We start from the raw sequence: 16,972 nt of genomic DNA on the forward strand, positions 1-16,972 counted from the left end.
ACGTGGACTCGGGGCCCCTCCGCCCGCGCGCGGCGCCTGGCTCAGCATCCCGAGCGCGGGGATGGGTCCTGGTCTCAGGGCTGAAGCCGCCGCGAGCGGAAGCGCGGGGAGGAGCGCGGGGAGGAGCGCGGGGCGGGCCCTCGGGGAGAGCGGCGCGCGGCGGGTGGTGCGCGGGCCGCGGCTCCGGGGAGGGCGTCGGGGGAGCAGTCTCGGCGGCGGGGCCGCGGGGTGACTAGCGCCCTCTGGCCGGCGCCGCCCGCGGGCGCACCCACCGCGCCGGCAGCCCGCTCCCGCCGCCGCCGCCGCCGCCGCCGCCGCCCAGCCGCGCGCTCGGACCGCCGTCGCCCGCAGGTAGGTCCCTGCGCCGGGCGCCGACCGGGAGGGCAGGGGCCGCGGGGCCGGGGCCGTGCGCCCTGCGAGGGGCGGTGGGGGGCCACCCAGCTCGGGCTCCGGCTCCGAGCCGGTCCAGGAAGGGGCGAGTAGGCTGATGGCGAACTCGGAAACGGCCACTCGAGCCGCAAACTTTGGGTCTAGTTTCCGTGGTTTCTCGCGCGCGGGGTGCCCGGGATGCGCGGACCTTGGCCGGGCGGAGGCCACCGGGGAAGGGGCCGGGCCGCCGCCTCTTGCTTCTGGGGTTTTCTTTCACCTGAACGAACGGCTTGGGTGGGAGGGAGGGAGGAGGACGGCGGAAAGTTTTGTGTTCTCGGCATGTTTTGGGAAGGAGAGGTGTTTGGTGCAGTGGCAACCTGTCCGCAGAGGAAAATAACTTCAGTTTTCTTGGCATTTGTTAGAGGATCGGATAGGGCTGCTAACACTCGCCTATAAACAAACTTGGTTTGTTTCCAGGGGCCGTCGTCAGGGCGAGGCCGGTTTTTGATAGATACAAAGAAGAAAAAAAAAGTGGTGCTTCATGCCGTAATTGTGGGTGAGAGTGGTTTTTTCCCTGGTGCTCAATCCTGTAACCTTGGTGAGAATGTTTTTCAGCTTTGAGGGCCACATGTTAAGAAAGTAGAGTCAGTGTCTTTATTTTATTGGGTTTTTAAGAGCCCCGGTTATCAGTGTGAAATGGACCTTTCATGCTAACGGCTTGGCACTCCCCCCGGGGTCAATGAAGAGAGGCCCGAGGCAGCCTCACCTGGGAGATGCTGGGGTTTCTGCCGGGACAGCACTGCTGAGCTGCCTTGTCCTTCGGGGTTGTCCTGATTCGAGTGGTGCGAAGAAAAGATGATTCAGTGATGGACCAAGCTGCCAAGGAGGGGGGTGGTGACACGGGGAGAAGAAAGAGAGGACACCGCTCTGTGTCCGTGGAGGGAATGACCCAAACCAAGGATGATCTGTCCCTAGGTAGCGGTAACGTGCGGGTCCCGCAGGTGCCCTGCCCTTTCTGAACACGAGTCTGGTTGTTGCTCTCCTTACATTGTTCTCTAGAACCTGTGACCACCACCGTCCTTTCCTGATGGGGATACTTGATAGACAAGCCCTGTTCGTAAGGTGCGGGTCCCCCCAACTCCTACCCCACACCCAAACTTGTGAATCACCATCTTCATTTCCCCCCTAACTTTGTTAACCCTTGTAAAATGGCAGTCTCACGGTGGATGCTTAATGTTTTAAAAAAAATGCTGTGTCTGGTGGGAAGGAGGGTGACATTTACTAATTTGGTTGCAAATTACTTTTGAAGTTTATGCACAGCTGTTTAAAATCCCTCGGAGATCAGTGCCATTGTTTGAGGCAGGTGTCTGCCACAGACTGATCTGGTTAGTCTTTCTTGTGCTGATTGAACATATATATATTTAAAGACGCAACATGGGAAGAGCTTCTAAAACCTTCAAAGCCCCAGCTGTGGAGCTCCTCCAAGTTAGCAATTAAGTCGAAATTAAGTTGGTTTGTTGTGGGGTTCCCCCCCCCCCGTAAACTTTTCTCTCTGATTTCAAGAGTAACCTGTCGGCATCACCAGCCTTTGTTTCAGACCCTGTGATTTTTCTTGTAAACTTTTAAAATGTAAACTTCCAGGGAGGACTCTTGTCACCCCCTCCGCCTTATCAGTTCACTTCCGCCACTGTCTTGTGCGATGGTTGCTCAGGATGGCAGGTGAGTCTCAGACGAGCTTGAGCTGCTTTCCTTCTCCCAGACCCTCCTCCCTCCAACAGACACTCCCTATTGAGTCTGTTTGGAAGATACATAGGTCAACACTGGAACTTTCTTTTGCCGATGTGTCACTTGTCTTTCGGGTATGCAGGGATATTGTTAAGTAAGTCACACCGTGGTCCTTCTTCAAATCTCAAAGATCCCTCTCAACACCGAGATGAGATTTCTCTTGTTCACAGCAGGTCCTGGAGGCTCCCTCGAATAGCCCATTTGTCTTTGGCCATTTCTATAAAGATCCCTCATGCCATTGTAATATATTGTCTCTCTTCTGTGGAAAAGACGAAATTCTTTTGTGTCATGAATTTGGTGTTTTATCTAAAATTCCATGTAGACTGGGTTCAGGATTTTCTTTTGAGAGTGTGGGCTTCTGGTAGAAATCTACCAGGAGATTAGGAGTAAAGCTCCACAAATCTCCTTATAATGCAGAATTTGATGATAGGACATTTGCCTTCCTTTAAAATAGGAATTGGAATTAGTACTTCCTGTTCTTAGTGCATTTCATGTTTTAGAGTTACTGATTATGTTGTTGGCCCTTGAAAGTATTGCTGATATAGTAATCAAATGTGACTGTTTGTTAATAAGGGTATTTTTGATTTCAGGTGGCTTCCATTTTAGAGGATTCAATCTTTTATCTGTTTTTCAAGTAATTTTCACAAATCATTTCATAAAAATAAAAAATGGTTATAAGTCCCAGGGAATACCGATGTATAATGTGGTTTCATATTTACGTAATTTTGTTGCCCAAAATCAGATTGTAATTAAAAAGTAGGGAAATTAGTCTTGTGGTGACATGACATAGCATTAAACTCATCCTTTCTGTTTCTGTCTATTTTAAAACTTTAAGTGTCTCGTTTTCAAGCAGCAAATCATTCAGGTTTGCTTTCTAATATGTATTTTAACTGTTAAGGCAGAAATTAGGAGAAACTCATAGGAAAACATGATGTCGAGGCAAAAAAGAGAAAAGGTGTTTCCTTGCAATAATGGAAACATCTTTCATTATTTTAACCTGTCAAGCACTTATACACAAATTCACATTGCTCTGTCATCTAAAGATATCCTTGGTGCAAAATGAGAACCAGAGGTTTCTGAAATTAGGAATAGCACATCCTAAGCCTACAGTCATAGATTTCTGCTCTGGGATTAAATTAGCAGATATTCAAAGCCACTCACTCTGGCAGCACATACTTCTACAGATTGATGTTAACTTTTGTTTTTTCAATTTTATTGGAGCGTAGTTGATTTACAATGTTAGTTTCAGGTGTACAGCAAAAGTGGTTCAGTTATACATATACATATATCCTTTTTCAGATTCTTTCCCCATATAGGTTATTACAGAATATTGAGTAGAGTTTCCTGTGCTATACAGTAGGTCCTTGTTGGTTTTCTATTTTATATTTAGTAGTGTGTGTATGTTAATCCCAAGCTCCTAATTTATCCCCACCCACACACACACATTTCCCCTTTGGTAACCATAGGTTTGTTTTCAAAATCTGTGAGTCTGTTTCATAAGTGAGTTCATTTATATCATTTTTTTAAAAATTATGATGTTAACTTTTGAATTAAGCTAATACTATTGATGGTAATCAGAGCCAGTAAAAGCAATAAGGCATGGTTTTATTGATGTATTATTATTTATAATTTATGTGCCAGATATTATACTCAATTTTATTTGTACTTGACGGACATTACTGTTTGTAATGTTTAATCTTTGCGAAGCTTATATAAATTTGATATCACCATCACCACCACCATCACCATCCGAATTCTGCAGATGGGGAAACGGAGGCTCAGGGAGGTTGTCACTTGCCCAGCTCTTCCAGCTGGTAACTGTTAGAATCAGGTGTGTGTGATCGCCAAGCATTGCCATAAACCACAGAGCTAGACGGCCTACCAATTAAATATTTTAAATTGTGATAAAATACACATAACAAAATTTCCCATCTTAATCATTTTTAAATGTGCAGTTCAGCGGCATTAAGTACATTCACATTGTCATGCAACTATCACCACCATCCATCTACAGAGCTCTTTTCATCTTGCAAAACTGAAACTATGTACCCATTAAACAATAACTCCCCATCCATCCCTTCCTCCAGCCCCTTAAAACCTCTCTTCTTTCTTTGAATTTGACTGCTCTAGGGACCTCATATAAATGGAATCAGACGGTATTTGTCTTTTTGTGAATTGCTTATTTCACTTAGCTTAATGTCCTTCAGGTTCGTCTATGTTGTAGCCCGTGTCAGAATTTCCTTCCTTTTTTAAGGCTGAATAATATTCCATTGTATGTATCTACCACATTTTGTTTATCAATTCATCTGTTCATGGACGCTTGGGCTGCTTCCACATTTTGGCTTACGAGTAGTGCTGCTATGAATATGGATGTATCTCTTCAAATTTCTGCTTTAAATTCTTTTGGCTGTATACCCAGAAGTGGAATTGCTGGATTAAATGATAATTTCGGGTTTAGTTTTTTGAGGAGCCACCACACTGTTTTCTATGGCGGCTGCACCATGTGACACTCCCACCAACAGCGCACGAGGGTGTCAGTGTCTCCCGTCCTCGCCAATACTCGACACCCGTTATTTTCTGTTTTTTGATAGTTGGCATCCTAATGGGTGTGAGGTTAACCAATTAACCAGTTAGCTTTTTACCAAATCATTCGGTGCACGACGTGCGGGTTCTCTGGGCTGATGCTGCTCCTGAATTTGTTTTTTCCTATCTCACCTCGTGCTTATGTCCCTTTTTCTAGCGAAGAATAATTGGAGGACTTATTACTCCAGCACCTCCTGGAGGACTAGGGAACCCATGGGCAGAGAGGGCTCCTGACAGATAAACACCGGGTCTCTCTAGGGAGGGCTGCCCCTGCTTATGTGAAGGACCTCGTGCTTTAGCAATGAATAGTTGTGGAGAATCAAGTAAGCGTGGCGTTAGTATTAAGGACACTAAATGTGCGGAACAGACCCTTTGCAGAAGATTAGGTAAAGGTTGAGTTATCTCTTATATGTGACCAAAACAAGACAAATTCTTAGGACAGTGGAGGGAACCAAAAAGTTGATGGCTGTGGTTTCATCCATCAAGCTCTTGTTGGGAGGCTCAGAGCCGCACGCTGTGCTGTATAACCCACCCGGGGTCGGGGGAGATGCAGCCAGGTGAAGGGGAAGTTATAAGTGTGATGATTTCATCAGGTATTGGGTTGGCCAAAGAGTTCGTTTGGGGTTTTTTTTTTTATAACGTCTTATGGAAAAACCCAATGAACTTTTTGGCCAGCCCAATATTTGTATTGTTATATGTCAGTTTATAATATTACGGTGCATGACAATGTGATATGTTTTGTCTGTTTCTTGCTCTAGAGTATAAACTCCCTGAGGGCTGGCGTTTGTCCGTAGCCGTATTCCCAGCTCCTACAGTAGTGCTGGCACGTAGTGAGTAAATGAGTGCAGAATGAGTGTGTAAGCGCGGTACTAGGGGCATACGTGGTGACATGGGAGCGCTAGATCTGGGGCATCTGAGAAGATGTCCCAGAGAAAGCAACGGCTCAGCTGAAACCTGAGGATGTTCTGGAAGGTGGGAACAGCGTTTTAGGATTGGTGTGAGCATGACATCCTAGCGAGGGAAAGGAAGACAGTCTGGATTGAGCACAGCGGGTGAATGAGTAGAGGGGCTGAGCCCAGAGTTCCCCCTCAAAGTGTGCTACTGGCATCAACTACACTCTCTAGTTGAAAGTACAAAGAGCAGACCCTTAGTTGCCCTTGGCTATCTTACCTTCCTTCCCATCTCTGCCCTCTGAGTTGTTCACACTGAGTAGATTCTAAAGTAAGCATCTAGCAAGTAGAGTGTTGCCAAGATATGGGTGAGTTTCCAAAGCAAGCCAAGTGCTGTGAATTCATGGTCAGATAAGACAACTCTCCTCAGCCCAGGTGAGCAAGAAGGCAAGTCTTTCATGCAAGTCAGCTGACCTGTCTTTCTTTCAGTTTGGGGAGAAATTCACGTCAGCTGTGTGTGTAGTGCTTTTAGAGCAGTCGTCTTCAGCATTTTCCATTCTGTGGTCCGTTAATGTTTTCAGCGATACAAAAACAGGCCTCTCACCCAGTGTTTTTTAAACTGCAAGACACAATCCATTATTGGATTATGAAATTAACTTACTGTGTTGGAACAAGCGTATCTTTAAACATGAAATCGAATAGAACAGAAAAGACCAGCATGCATTTCATGTAGCAAGAGTAATTCATGAAATATGGGGTCCTGGAGTTTGGGACATTTGTCTTACCCAAAAGCTTGAAAATGATAGACCCATGACATTTAGTTTTCTATAATGTTCCTTTTAAGTTATAGAAGCACACAAGCGCAGGCCTGGAGGGAGGGCAGGAGAAAGTGACATTAGTTGAGTGATCATCGTGCAGGTGCCTGGATACGTGGGATTATTTACTCCTGAAGTCCTGCTCATTGGGTGGATCATCCACAGTTTACAGAGGAGACGCTGAGGCTTGTAGAGGTTAAGAAACTTGATCAAGGGTTACGTGACAAATGACTAGCTGTGAACCCTGATCTCTTGGCTCACAATTTAATCTTCCTTTCAGGCCTCCATAGATTGTATTCCCAAAATTTGAAGACATCTTCTCAGGGAACGTGTTATAACCATATTCCACATTAGTTAAGAGGAATATGGACTTTGGGATATACCCCATCAACTTCTTAAGGAACTAAGTCACATAGGGAGAAGTAGTATTGATTAAACAGACCAGGGCTGTTGACAAAGATGAAAAGGGCCACTCTTTCCTCCCCCTGAAGCTTTCCCCCTGCTGCTGGGAGAAGCAGCCTCAGTGGAGCCATGTGAGGTGACGTGCTTCCCTTTCTAAAGCTGGGATCCCTGGGGCCATAGCTGAGTCCCACTGTCTACTTTTCCCAGTGTGTATCCAGAGGCTGATGAGTTTCTCCTGGACAAAATTATGCAATTATGCAAATTCCTGGTGCGTGATTCCATGATTTCCAGCATCTGCCAGGCTTTCAGACTTCGCCTGGTCAACTCTCTTTCCCTTTCTACAGCAGCTATTTCAGACCGTCTCCTGCCACCGTCACCCCCTCAGCCTGCTTCGCTGAGAAAATGGAAGTTTTCCTGATGAAAACCACCTTACCCTGAGATCACAGGGCTACAAGCCCAACTCTATCTGGATCCACCCTCCCATCCTCCCTGTCTTTTACAATGAAAAAAAAAAAAAGCCTCACCTGTCTAATGTTCATCCTCCATTGAAGCTCTGGAATCCATTTCTTCTTCCTCCTTGAGAATCTCATTCTCTTGATTATGTCCTCTTGCACCTGTATTTTCCTTCCCTCCCTCATGCCTGGCCCCATTCTCACTGCACAGACATGCTGAAATCCCTCCCTTCTTTGAAGAGAAAGGCCATCCTTCTGTGCTTTCCTCCAGCTACTTCTCTCTTTCCTCCTCTTCACAACCAGACTCCTTACATTGTCCTCTGCATCTGCTGCTCTGTCCTCCCTCCATGTCTTGGCCACAGACATCTGGCATTGCCTCTGCTGCCTCTGGGAATGTATCCCATTCCTGTTCCCTTTTGCTGATTCTTGCTAAATTCCGCTCCCGTCTTCCTTGACTTCTCTGCAGCAGACCGGGTACTGAGCATCTCTGGATTCTCCGAGCAATGTCTTCCTCCCATCCCCCCTTCCCGTTCTCCTTCCTTCCTCTCCTGTGCTTTGCAAGCTACGCCTCTCCTTTCCGTCCCCTGGAAGGTCGATGTTCCTCAGTGTTCTCACCCCGTGGGTAAGCTCATCCCTCACTGACCTTAACAGCCGCCTCCTGGCTGACCACTGCCCCACCATGACCTATCCAGAGTCCTCTTTTGCTGCTGCTTGATGGGCGCATCCAACACCCCCTGCCCCAAACTGCAGGCGTCGTCTTCCCCTTTCTCTTTCCACAGACCCGCCTCCCGTTCTTTTCTGTATCTGGCGCTGGCATCACCTGTCCTTGCACGAGCAGAAATCTGGACGTTTTCCTTGACTTCTCACCTCCGCAGCTCCCCCCAAACCAAGTTCTGTTAGTTGCACCCCCTGCTTATCTTTTTATTCCATCCACCTTCTCCAGCCCCCACTCTTATTTGCAGGTCACCACCATTTCTCTTCTGGATCACTGCCAGAAACTCCCCACTGGTCTCTGTTACTATGGACTGTCCTCCGCGCTGCAGCTGGGAGGATCCTTCTAGAACCCAGATCTGAGCTTGTCACTCCTTGCTTTAAGCTCTCCAGTGGCTACCCAGTGTACTTGGAATGAAAGCTGGACCCTGTAACGTGAATTAGAAGGTTCTAGTTGGTCTGCACTCCCCTGTCCTCTCCAGCCTCATCTCTCCAGCACCACACACATCACTTTCCTCCAAGTCCAAGCCTCTTTGGGTTCCCTAGCGGTTCCATGCGTCCCATTGCCTTATGGAACTTTCTGCCCTACCTCTAACCCCTCCTTCCTTTGGCTGTTCTCTACATTTTCAGTGCCTAACTTAGACAGTTTTCCTCTGGAAAACTCTTCCTCCAAATTAGGATTTTGTTTCCTCCCACATGCCCTTAAAGCACGTACAAGATCATCTACATACAGCACTTAGCCCCATGCGTGGCAACCAGTCAATACACATTAGCTGGCACGGCACAAACCAGTATATACTGATTTCTTTACCTTTAGATGTTCCAAATAGATTTTAAACTCTCTGAGGGCGGAAGGCACATTCTCTTATTCTTGATTGAATCCCTGGTATCTAGCACTGTTTCTGATGCATAGTAGGTGCTCAGTAAATGTTAGTGGAATAAATAAATGAGCCACACATTTTAGAACCTTTATTGTCTAAGGGACTGTGTGCTAATCCCAATCTAGTAGTTTAAATGTTTGCACAAATAGAATCATCATCTTCAGCAATTTTTGCCTGTGGGTCTCTGGAATTATCTAGATACATTCTACTACAGAGTCAGAGTTGAAGGTGATGGGAAACATTTAAAAATGCAAAGAGGCATCTTGCTACAATGGAAAAATTCCATCTCCCCATCTCTGTGGTATGATTTTCTCCCTCTGTCATCCTCATAGTTTCTCACTTTGCTGGGAGATGCCAATAATAAAAGGAAAAAAGATTAAGAATGATCAGGAAATAAAAAGTAATATTGAAATATTCTGAAACATCCTACAAGGTTGAGGCAGTTTGTAAACATTAAATGCAAATATACAGCGAACTCAAAATTATTTTAATAAAAAGAAATTATCAAAGGGTAAAAGAGGTTAAAAAATTTAATGAAACGATAAAAGATTTTAAGGATTCTTCAGAACAAAATCATCATGACCTTCAACTTCATTAAGAAAGGTAAAAAGTAAAAGACTAAATTTGAGAATTAGGACAATAAAGGCATGCCAAAGATTAAATAATTGAGAATATTCAAAGAAAAATATCTTAAAGAATAATAAGTTATTTAGGGAACTCACTGAAAGTGTAACCAAAAATATGGAACCAGAGGGGGAAAAAAACATAATCTTTCAAAGAAGATTAAAATTAAATCCCAGCAATAATAAAATGAGCACTAGCATGGGTTCCTAATGGCAAGTAAGCCACAGCTAAAACACTGTTAAAACTGGAGCTTAGGGTTTTAACCTCAAAAGCCCATGTCGCCTCAGTGGGATTTCAGAGGCAGTTTTTAGTATACTTGCTGTGTGAATGCCATCATGTTTCAGGGGAAATGCTCTGTGAGTTCCACTGTGACATTTCCCTGGGGGGGGGGCGGGGGGGTCACACAAGGGCAACCAAAGGGTTACGCTCATGTTTGACTGCAGAACAAGGGAGACACTTCTAACTGTGTGAGACTCAGCATCCCTTCCTTCCAGAGCCTAATGGCTTCTCCATCCCGTGTCTCCTGCTTTCCTTTGGGAAATAAGAAAATCAGGTGGCCCCCTAAGTGCATTCCTCACCTTGTTCATGGAGCCTCTTCTCAACCAGAGCCCCTTTGGCAGTTACCCAAGAAAGTGTCTTTGTGTGTTGTACCTTTTCTGTGTAGCTTGTAATGTGTTACCCTCCCTCTTATGCTTTCTCATGTCTCTGGGGACTTGAGATTCTGTCTAGCTCATAAGCAGAGCTCAATAATGATATTCTAATTCAATTAGTATTTCCTGAGGAAGCTCACCTATTCCAGGTCTTCTATTTCCTTCTCTTTCTTAAACTCTCGGCACAGAGCTCACACCGCATCTTGACTTGCGGAAGCTCATGAAACCTCTCCTAGTCTGGGAATAGATTCTATTTTTCTCTCATCGCTAACAAGAAGGATTCTGACTTTGAATGTCACATTTTTCAGGGCCTAATCATCAGTGCTAAGAGCCCTAAGCCCTGCAATGTCGGCCTGTCTGCTTAAGGTGAATGTTGAGGGTCTGGCTGAGAAGTGGTGCATAGGGCCAAGTACATCGTTACAGTTCGGTGCATTGACGTCTGTTTGGCCAGACTCTATACCCTGTCACCTGTTTGCCTTCCTCCCCTCCCCTCCCCTCCCCTGCCCAGTTCCATTGTGCCAGTCCCTCCACCTTGCTTTCCAGGTCCCTTGCAATAAATGAAGACACATGGGAGTTGGCACACAAGGGTATTAATCCAGATTAGATTGTCTTTTTCAGTAGCAGAGACTGGAGAGAGGCTATAGGATCTTGGGGCATCCTTCCCCCTGCCGTTGTCCAGCTTTTCCATGGCCTTGCCAGTCTTCCCGAGCCATCCAACAGTGAAGGCAGATGGAAAAGTCACAGAAATGGGGGCTAGGAGACCCACGTTCTCATTCCTGCTTTGTCATATTGACCATAAGATGAGTGAGTCGGATGAGGAGTCTGTAGGATCCCTCCTGATCCTAATATTTTGTAGCTGTTTGGGGGGCGGGGGGGTTCTTTTGATATCTACACATTCTAGTCACACCAGGATTTCACCCAGGCACCTGCCGTGGTGCAGTAGTGGATACATTTCATGGCTCCCAGTCTGTAGTTAGCCCGCTTGTAAGCACGAGTGTAGAATAGAGACTATAACCAGTAGTGTAACCCTTCACCAGTAAATGGGAGTGCAGTCACCCAAACACTGAAATCATTCCACTGTTGTTTAGACTTTGCAAATTAAAACTTCACATGATAACAACACATTTTTTCTTCTACCGTGTCAGTGATGACAGTAGCACAAGAAATCTAATAACAACCAGGTTTTCTCAAAACACCGATTCTCCAAAAAGAACAACTTGATTTCCTCAGTGGACTTTGTTTCTGGAAGATAGGATCGTGAGGAATAGCAGCCAGATAGCATCTTCTCCCCTCTAAGAATGGGAACTGTTTTCATTCTTCTGCATCAGTCATTGGAAAAGAAAAATAAATTAGCATGTATTTTTAAGGACATATTTAGGCTGTACAGATGGAGTGATATTCACAGTAGCCATAAATAAACTCTCTCATCAGAGTAATCTTACATGCAGCTGAGCCAGTCCTAGATAGTTTTGTAAAAATCCTTTTAATGTTGAAATAATTCAGGGAGAAATAGAATGCATAATTCCAAGTTCTGGAACAGAGGCAGCCTGAATATTTGCCAAAGGTTCAGCACAAAATACTTTAACCTTCCTCCAGTCCAATAAAAAGAAGGATTTTACAACAGGGATTCTTTCCTAGTTCCTGGGCATTGAGATTTGTTATTATTTATAGTGCACTTGGGAACTTTGATGAAAAGTGCTTTAGGAGAGAAAGAAAGCCACGTGAGCAGTAGGAAAGGCTTTGCATTACTTATTAAAATAAAATGCAACTTACTTGACTCCAAATTGCCAATATTGCTGAGCATAAACTAGCACATAATTTTAGAAATTAATGAAGGCAAAGTTATCCGTTAATAGTTTCCCACAGGTGGAGCTGGTAGAGAGAAATGTCATCACATAACATCATTTTTGAGTTTTATTATTTCAGTTGAAATGAAAGAAACAAGGGCAAGCCTTTCTCTTTTGAGAACAGACTAGAGGTATTGCAGAACAGAGAAAATATATCTTCCTTTAAATATACAAAATCAGTTTTCTCCTGAAAAAATATCGTAGATATTTTCTCATGGAAAAATAGTCTAGACCTCTAGGTCTAAATATCTAGACCCAGAGAGAGATCACACCATTTATTCAAGTACTGGTCTATCTCAAGACATTTAGCAATATAGCTAAGAAAGCAAATTATAAAGAACCAACAAACATTCTGCAGGTCCAAAAAGTGAGACACATATTTGTTTGGATATTTGTCTAAAAACTACCATTAGGAAAGTTCAGACTGAATTCCAGGGAATTTTAATCCACACACTGCATTTTCTTAGCCTTTTTGCAAGATGGAATCAGAGGATTACATTATCTAAGGACCATTTTTTTAAAAAGCTTGAGCACTCATCAGTTAAGTGTGACATAGGCTTGAAATAAGAGTTGGTGATAAGTAATTAAGTGAAGTACAACTTAGCACATGTTGACAGTGGACCAATGCAACTGTCCTGAACTTGTCAAGGCTGTGGTGTACTATTTATTTGACCTAGAATATTGCTTTGGATATCAGTCACTGTGTAGCAGACTTCCCCGACACTTAGTGGCTTAAAACAACACCATTTTATTTGCTCGTGATTCTGTGGCTCAGGAATGTGGGCTGGTTCTGCTCCTGATGGATTCACCTGGCGTCTCTCGTGAGGTTATGCACAGATCTGAGATGGGACCACTCATATATTATATGGCACTTGGTAGGTATGGCTCGAAGACTGGGACATCACGCTGCCTCTCTCTCTCTCTCTCTGTGCGGCTACCTTGGGCTTCCTTTCGTGGTAATTAGATCCTCAGAGTGAGTGTTCCCAACACACAAAGGCTCGCATCTCTTAAGGGCCACACTAAGAAGACACAGAGCATCACGGAGTTCTACTGGTCCAAGCAAGTCCCAGGCCAGCCAAGATCACGGGGAGGGGCCCGGCCAAGTGGCATTGCAGAATAGCTTTGGAATGGGAGATGCTCTTGCAGCCATCTTTGGAAACACAGTCTAGCACAAATATTTAGGCTGTTATAGGATAACATTTCATAAAAGTGACCTCACGTTTATTTTCTGAGATGGAGCCTCTTCACTCTCCTGACAGAAGGACGCGACGAAAACAAAAATCTGATTGCCATTCTCTGCCTTGCTCTGTGTCACCTACAAAATAAGATCCAGACCCTTCACATGGCTTGCCCCAGGTCCTTCCCTGTCTGTCGCCTGCCTGCCTCTCAGCCTCGCTCTCACAAGGTCCCGAGCACCAGTCGTTCTTCAACTGCCTCTTGGTTAGCACAGCTCCACGTGGGACCACGTGCCTGGGATGCACTTCTTCCCATCGCATCCTCACTTGGCTGTCCCCTCAGACATCACTGCCTCTGCGAAGGCTCCTCCACCCCCTGCTGTATTAAAGCATCCTTCCCCCCGCGGGAGTGCAGGGATCCGAGTCTCTCTCTCCAGTCCAGCCCTGGCTTTGTCCCCCACAGAGCAAGCGCTCAGGCATTAAAGTCAGCATAGTCTACGCACAGGGTAGAGTGGCGGGGTGCCTGGAGGGAAGACCAGAAAACCCCAAACAGGAAGAAGGCGGTGTGAGAAGGAGGTCAGAGCCGTGAAGAGTGAGCCGAGCAACGGAACCGGAGGTGGATGCAGAACCGCCAACGTGCAGAGAGAGAAAGGGAACACGCTAGACACACAGAGGACGAGAGACGAGCTGAAACAGAGTATTCAATGAGAGCGTAGTGTCATGGGTAAGAAGGAAGAGACAGAAGGCTGACATCGGACCCAGCCATGTGCATCCACAGAGATGCGGGAACCGCGCCCCGTCGGGGCATCCCGGACTTGCAGTTAAAAGGCGGGGCAGCCCGATGCCAAACAATACACAACCTCACTCCTCTGCACACCTTCTCTACAGGTGCCTGCCCGACTAAGAGGGCGGGAGAGAAGTTGGGCAAAGGGAAGAAGAGTTGCTGCTTCCGGGAAAACCTGTGGGACCATCACTCCTCAGTCTGCGGTGGTGCTTATTTCGCTTGGCTGAATAGCTTTCCTCCTGAGCCAAATTGACTGAATAATGTCAAAGTGAAACTGTTGTACTTGACGCTGGTGACAAGGTTCAGGGGAAGTGGTGTGACTCAGGGGAGGGAGGATGTAGCTAATCCCCAGCGAGGAAGACCCACCTTGAAAGAGCAGGAGCCGCCTTTTGACAAAACAACCCTAAAGGAAGTAATCGTCGTGAGAAAATATGTTTTCTGCTAAGTGGTGGAAGAAGAAAATATGACCATCCTTCCTTTGACTCTGTTGAGTGTATAAACTCAGTACTAATACTTATAACTAACTTGGATTGAGCTTTTTCTGCATCCAGGAGCTGCTCTCATCCGTTTACATCTATTAACTCACTTGAGGTGGGTCCTGTGATTGTCCCCATTTTACAGGTGAGGAAACCAGTTAAACAGCCTGTTCAAAGTCACCGAGCTGCTAAACTGCAGAGCTGGGATTTGAACGTAGGCAGTTTGATGCCGTAGTCCATCTTCCTAATGCTCTACTTGGCTTAGGCTGAATATGGCAATATACTGTATCTACTGACTCAGTTTTTAAAAATACTACCTGACAGTGGTATTAATTCTAAGAAATGAGTTTTGAGACTTCTTTCCCTCTGTATATCTCAATTAAGGTTTGGGACACATTTTAAAATGGCAAGTTCTATCAGCTCTGGACACACACACACACACACACACACTGACTGCCGTAATTTGCAAAGAGCTGTGCAGAAGAAAGTGTGTTTAATTAAAAATGAGTGCGAAATGCAGCCAGATTAACCTTCTTTGGTGATAACTTTGAAGTTTGAACTTTGACTTTGTAAGGCAGTTCTGGAAATGAGAAGAATGACATGTTCTTATGCTGTGAGATATACTTAAATTGTTTCTCAGTATATACCTGAGGTAACTTTGTAATTTGCTCTTTAGTCAGTATATCTATGAAATCACTGGTAAGATTCAAATTAATTTTCTGATCCCTTTTATGTCTATTGCTTATTAATTGTTGTTATTTGACAAGTTTCTGAAGCACAAGATTCCAAAAAGTTCAAAGTGATATCCTTATTCAAGAAAACATTTCTTTTGCCAATATTTTCCAAAGAATAATTTTTTAAAATCTCAAGAACTCTGTGCTTTATTATTTTTCTGGTTGGTTTGCAAAATAACAACTAGAAATATCATAGATATTTCATATTTGAGCAAATGGGCAGTTTTCAGAGGTTGAATATAAATATTAGTCCTGAAAATAAATAAGTAGGAAAATTATAGTAGCCACCGAGGCACATAACACCCCTGATGCATCGTCTTGGGGGCAGAACTATAGCGTATCTATGCTTTGTGCGGCTTCTGTTTTAACCTTATCCTTCTGACCTTCGTGGACCCCTGCCATGCAGCCCTCCCCAGGCAGCACTTTTAGAGGATTTATGGGTTTGGCCATAGAGGGAGGGAGGAAGCTGTGACCAATACAGAGGAATTTGTTTTTTCTTGGAAGACGTCCCAGCAAATCAAAGGGTGACCGCCTTTGGAATGCTACTTCCCACCTGATGTCAAAATACCCTCCAGTACGCACCGCCCCGCACCGCCCGACAGTCCTCACTTCACTTTATTCCAGTACCTCAAATTCTGCCAAATAGAAGTTTAAGAAACACAGATCCTCTTAAAAATGCAAGTACTGCTGAGATTTCCTTCACACGTTAGAGTGGCTTAATCAGTAACTTAGAGAAAATGGAAACTTTTACAAGATGGAGGGGGCGGGGATTTATTCAGTCCACACGTGTTAATTGATCAAGCCCTTCACTGATCGTTATCAGCGATTGATCCAGGTGTTGGGAATACAGCTGAGAGAAAAGAGGGCCAAGGTCTCAGCCCTCACGGAGGAGTAAAATAAAAAATAAACAGTATGTAAATAAGATAATTTAGATCATGGCAGTGCTGTGAAATTACAGTAAAGAGAGTGAAGAACTAAAGAGACGAGTTTCTGGAACCTGGCCTGTTCTTAGATTACTAAGTGCTTTCTTTCTGTGGAGAGGGAGGGAGAGGAAAAACATCTGATAGGCACTCACTGCCATAAAATCATGGTTAGAAAAAAAAGTAAAAAAGCAGGGTGCAGACAAGTCGTCAGGAGATATGGAAAAAGCATGTTCTGTCCCTCCCTGGTCCCAAGGGATACATAACCCTTGTCTTCTTTGTTCCTCCCTGAGGCCCTTTGTCATCACTGGCTCCTTTGTCACCGCTGGGTTTCTTTACTGGTAAATGCCTGGGACTTCGTAGGTGGTCGTTATATTTGTTGTCTAAATAGATATATGGAATCTGACTGTTACGATTCTGATGAGTACTGAGGGTCTGTACCTTTAAAAAAAAATCCACAACTTTTTATTGCTTCTTGCTGCAGTTTCAGCAGGTGGGCAAATGAGTAGAAGGAAACTAAAGGGCTATCTAATTACTTCCCACCCCTGCAGCCCAGGCCCCCAAGCTGTCACTCCCTTTCCTCCTTTTAACCTCCACACATGCCACATCCGAGGAAACATGCCTCGCTGTGCTTGAGAATGCACTTGGTACTGTCTAAATGGTTTACTGAAAAAGGAATACCACTAGTCAATTTTTAAATAGTCTTTCCCCTGTTGTTTCATCCTAAGGATAAACACTGTCTCTTAGCATTTTCTGATCTTAATAATATTGAGATAAAAATAGTGAAGTATAGAATTTTAGCAAGTACAAATATGAGTTTTTCTTTCTGGACCCTGTCATTTTAAAGGCGAGGAAACTGGGGCTCAGATGAGCT

General features: G+C 44.8%; 1 protein-coding gene across 2 annotated transcripts in view; it reads left to right on the forward strand.

Annotated features, from left to right (window-relative positions):
• The first annotated feature begins 312 nt into the window (after positions 1-312).
• PRKCQ (protein kinase C theta) overlaps positions 313-16,972 on the forward strand; it is a 152,307-nt gene continuing 135,647 nt past the window's right edge. Inside the window, exon 1 of one of the 2 annotated variants that reach the window (XM_036844054.1) lies at positions 313-351. The gene's annotated coding sequence lies outside the window, so the exon portion shown is untranslated. The remainder of the gene's footprint in view (positions 352-16,972) is intronic. The other variant, XM_036844051.1, reaches the window with a different exon arrangement.

The sequence above is a fragment of the Balaenoptera musculus genome, chromosome 2 (assembly GCF_009873245.2).
Source record: "Balaenoptera musculus isolate JJ_BM4_2016_0621 chromosome 2, mBalMus1.pri.v3, whole genome shotgun sequence".
In the NCBI taxonomy this organism is placed as follows: Eukaryota; Metazoa; Chordata; class Mammalia; order Artiodactyla; family Balaenopteridae; genus Balaenoptera; species Balaenoptera musculus.